Source organism: Balaenoptera musculus, chromosome X (assembly GCF_009873245.2).
Source record: "Balaenoptera musculus isolate JJ_BM4_2016_0621 chromosome X, mBalMus1.pri.v3, whole genome shotgun sequence".
Lineage (NCBI taxonomy): Eukaryota > Metazoa > Chordata > Mammalia > Artiodactyla > Balaenopteridae > Balaenoptera > Balaenoptera musculus.
Window position 1 is genome coordinate 23,301,854 of NC_045806.1, and position 4,888 is coordinate 23,306,741.

The following is a 4,888-nucleotide window of genomic DNA, read 5'->3' on the forward strand; positions in this document are numbered from 1 at the left end:
AAACAGCCATTTTAGAGTAAACCAGCAGAGCATTGCATCACCCCAATAAAGCTGTAGGTTTCATCACATGCACCAACAAATCTACATGGCTAGTTTCTGCACTCCTCTTTTACAGAATTTTACACCTATTGTACCAAACAGCATTTTAAATACGGACATATCAACTCCCTAATAAAGCAAAAACAAAAGCATTTCCCTTATTAGAAACAAGATACACCATCACTTAAAGTCTTGAAACATTATTCCACTTTAACTTTCAGAATTTGACAATGCATTCAATGAAACAATCTGCAGACAGCTAGTTTTAACAGACAGATTAAAAAACACTTTTAAGCAGACATGGATGTCCTAAACTGTTTATTAGGTAAGAATTTTACAAACATTACTTAAATTAGCGGTAGCGGTGGAGCTGGAGAGTATTGCGCCTTCTCCAGGCTGTGTGGTGAGAACCGCGGATCCTGTGGTGGAACTTGTGGCCCTTGCCAAGGCCGCGGCTCTTCCTGCCTGCAGACGTCAGCCCCCACATCTCCCTGTGCTTGTGGACTGGTTTGGTGATCCACTGGGTGTCAGGGTTTCTTCTGATAACTTTATGGAATGGATCGATGAGGATAACCTCAAAAAATCTGTACATAGAATCTTCACCAACCGAGTAAGAATTCAGGACCCTCAGGGCCCCACAGTGGCGTCCAGCTCGCTCCTTGGCAACAGACTGAAGGCTTCCAGCAAACTTGAGCTGGTTGACACCATGGTTGACAGGCGTGCTGTAGGTGGCGCCCTTAGGAACTGGGCGTTTGCAGCCACTGCGGCGCACACGAATCCGATATATGACATAACCTTGCTTGGCCTTGTAGCCCAGCCTGCGCGCCTTGTCGGGCCGGGTGGGGCGGGGGGCCGTGCAGCGCTGAGAGCCGGCAGTACTGCTGCCAGCAGCGCACCCTGAGCAGAAAGCGCATCACGTCCGACTGCTTCTTCCTCCATAGCTCCTGGATGTTCTTGTAAGCGGCCGTCTCGGCTCACCTGCTGGCTGCCGCCAAACGGAAAGGAAGGACCCTTTCGGTAGCTAATTTTTAACCTCTGCTGTCATGAAGAGTTTGTAGCTTAGAAACCAGTTCAATTCATCATCCGTGTATTAAGCACCCATTATGAACAAGCCACTATGTTAGGGATTCAAAGATGAAGAGGACATTGCCTTATCCTAATGAAATTATATCGAATTGGACTTCTACATACTGCATACAGTTAAAACCACTTCCTTACCACCACTAACCCCAATAACGTTTTCTTTTTTATTAAGAACTAGATATATCTGTATGGGCCCCTGTTCATTGCCTGCTCTCAGATCTCTTTGAAGCCTGTTTCTATTGCCTGTAGCTTAGATCTTTCTCCCCTCTTTCTGAATGCCAGAGCTCAGCCACATACAGACACCATTTTGACCTAATAAACTGATGGATAACTTAATCTGAGTCTCAGCAGACAGGATGCCTCTTTATTATATAATTATATAACCCAGATCAGGCAGGAATCTTAAGTTTTCAGTATCTGTGGCCAATATTTTTTTTGTCTTTCATTGACTTTGTTCTTGTTTGAGATCATTTGTCAGGATCCATATACTTCCTTGTATGACAGAGTGTCTAACTTCAGAAGGTTATATTCACAAAGACTGTTTAGAATCTAAATGTTTGGGGAGATCTTCAAGATGGCGGAAGACTAAGACGTGCAGATCACCTTCCTCCCCACAAATACATCAGAAATACATCTACGTGTGGAACAACTCCTACAGAACACCTACTGAACGCTGGCAGAAGACCTCAGACCTCCCAAAAGGCAAGAAACCCCACATACCTGGGTAGGGCAAAAGAAGAAAGAAAAAACAGAGACAAAAGAATAGGGACGGGACCTGCACCAGTGGGAGGGAGCCATGAAGGAGGGAAGCTTTCCACACACTAGGAAGCCCCTTCGCGGGCGGAGACGGCGGGTGGCGGAGGGGGGAAGCTTCGGAGCCACGGAGGAGAGCGCAGCCACAGGGGTGCGGAGGGCAAAGCGGAGAGATTCCCGCACAGAGGCTCGGCGCCGAGCAGCACTCACCAGCCCGAGAGGCTTGTCTGCTCCCCCACCGGGGCGGGCGGGGCTGGGAGCTGACGCTCCGGCTTCAGTCGGATCTCAGGGAGGGGACTGGGGTTGGCTGCGTGAACACGGCCTGAAGGGGGCTAGTGCGCCACGGCTAGCCGGGGGGGGGGGGGGGGGGGGGGGGAGTCCGGGAAAAGGTCTGGAGCTGCCGAAGAGGCAAGAGACGTTTTCTTGCCTCTTTTTTCCTGGTGCGTGAGGAGAGGGGATTCAGAGCGCCGCTTAAAGGAGCTCCAGAGATGGGCGCGAGCCGCGGCTATCAGCGCAGACCCCAGAGACGGGCATGAGACGCTAAGGCTGCTGCTGCCGCCACCAAGAAGCCTCTATGCAAGCACAGCTCACTCTCCACACCGCCCCTCCAGGGAGCCTGTGCAGCCCGCCACTGCCAGGGTCCCGTGATCCAGGGACAACTTACCCAGGAGAACGCACGGCGCGCCTCTGGCTTGTGCAATGTCACTCTGGCCTCTGCCGCTGCAGGCTCGCCCCACACTCCGTGCCCCGCGCTCCGTACCCCTCCCTCCCCCCGGGCCTGAGTGAGCCACAGCCCCTGAGTCAGCTGCTCCTTTAACCCCGTCCTGTGTGAGCGAAGAACAGACGCCCTCAGGTGACCTACACGCAGAGGCGGGGCTAAATCCAAAGCTGAACCCTAGCAGCTGTGCAAACAAAGAAGAGAAAGGGAAATCTCTCCCAGCAGCCTCAGGAGCAGCGGATTAAAGCTCCACAATCAACTTGATGTACCTGCATCTGTGGAATACCTGAATAGAAAACGAATCATCCCAAATTGAGGAGATGGACTTTGGGAGCAACTATATATATATTTTTTTCCTTTTTCTCTTTTTGTGAGTGTGTATGTGTATGCTTCTCTGTGTGATTTTGTCTCTATAGCTTTGCTTTTACCATTTCTCATAGGGTTCTGTCAGTCCCTTTTTTCTTGTATTTTTTTTTAGTATAGTTTTTAGCACTTGTTATCATTTGTGGATTTGTTTTTTGTTTTGGTTGCTCTCTTCTTTTGTTCCTTCTTTTTTTTAAGTTACTTTTTAATTTTTTTTTTTTTAATAATTATTTTTATTTTAATAACTTTTATTTATTTATTTATTTATTTATTTATTTATTTATTCTTCCTTTCTTTCTTTTTTTCTCCCTTTTATTCTCAGCCAGCTGGATAACAGGGTATTGGTGCTCTGGCTGGGTGTCAGGCCTGAGCCTCTGAGGTGGGAGAGCCGAGTTCAGGACATTGGTCCACCAGAGACCTCCCAACTCCACGTAATATCAAATGGCGAAAATCTCTCAGAGATCTCCATCTCAACGCCAAGACCCAGCTCCACTCAACGATCAGCAAGCTACAGTGCTGGACGCCCCATGCCAAACAACTAGCAAGACAAGAACACAACCCCACCCACTAGCAGAAAGGCTGCCTAAAATCATAAGGTCACAGACACCCCAAAACACACCACTGGACATGGACCTGCCCACCAGAAAGAAAAGATCCAGCCTCATCCACCAGAACACAGGCACAAGTCCCCTCCACCAGGAAGCCTACACAACCCACTGAACCAACCTTAGCCACTGGGGTCAGACACCAAAAACAACAGGAACTAAGAACCTGCAGCCTGCGAAAAGGAGACCCCAAACACAGTAAGTTAAGCAAAATGAGAAGACAGAGAAACACACAGCAGATGAAGGAGCAAAGTAAAAACCCACCAGATGAAACAAATGAAGAGCAAATAGGCAGTCTGCCTAAAAAAGATTCAGAGTAATGATAGTAAAGATGATCCAAAATCTTGGAAATAGAATGGAGAAAATACAAGAAACGTTTAACAAGGACCTAGAAGAACTAAAGAGCAAACAAACAATGATGAACAACACAATACATGAAATTAAAAATTCTCTGGAAGGAATCAATAGCAGAATAACTGAGGCAGAAGAACGGATAAGTGACCTGGAATATAAAATAGTGGAAATAGCTACTGCACAGCAGAATAAAGAAAAAAGAATGAAAAGAATTGAGAACAGTCTCAGAGACCTCTGGGACAACATTAAATGCACCAACATTCAAATTATAGGGGTGCCAGAAGAAGAAGAGAAAAAGAGAGGAAGAGATTTAAAGAGATTATAGTTGAAAACTTCCCTAATATGGGAAAGGAAATAATTAAGTCAGGGAAGCACAGAGAGTCCATACAGGATAAATCCAAGGAGAAACACAAGACACCTATTAATCAAACTATCAAAAATTAAATACAAAGAAAAATAGTAAAAGCAGCAACGGAAAAACAACAAATAACATACAAGGGAATCCCCATAAGGTTAACTGCTGATCTTTCAGCAGAAACTCTGCAAGCCAGAAGGGAGTGGCAGGACATATTTAAAGTGATGAAAGGGAAAAACCTACAACCAAGATTACTCTACCCAGCAAGATTCGACGGAGAAATTAAAACGTTTACAGACAAGCCAAAGCTAAGAGAATGAAGCACCACCAAACCAGCTTGACAACAAGTGCTAAAGGAACTTCTCTAGGCAGGAGACACAAAAGAAGGAAAAGACCTACAATACCAAACCGAAAACAATTAAGAAAATGGTAATAGGAACATACATATCGATAATTACCTTAAATGTAAATGGATTAAATGCTCCCACCAAAAGACATAAAGACATAGACTGGCTGAATGGATACAAAAACAAAACCCGTATATATTCTGTCTACAAGAGACCCACTTCAGACCTAGGGACACATACAGACTGAAAGTGGGGGGGTGTAAAAAGATAT

General features: G+C 46.1%; 1 pseudogene; it reads right to left on the reverse strand.

Moving 5' to 3' along the window:
• Nucleotides 1–304: 304 nt before the first annotated feature.
• Nucleotides 305–1,013, reverse strand: LOC118888990 (annotated as a pseudogene).
• Nucleotides 1,014–4,888: the final 3,875 nt, after the last annotated feature.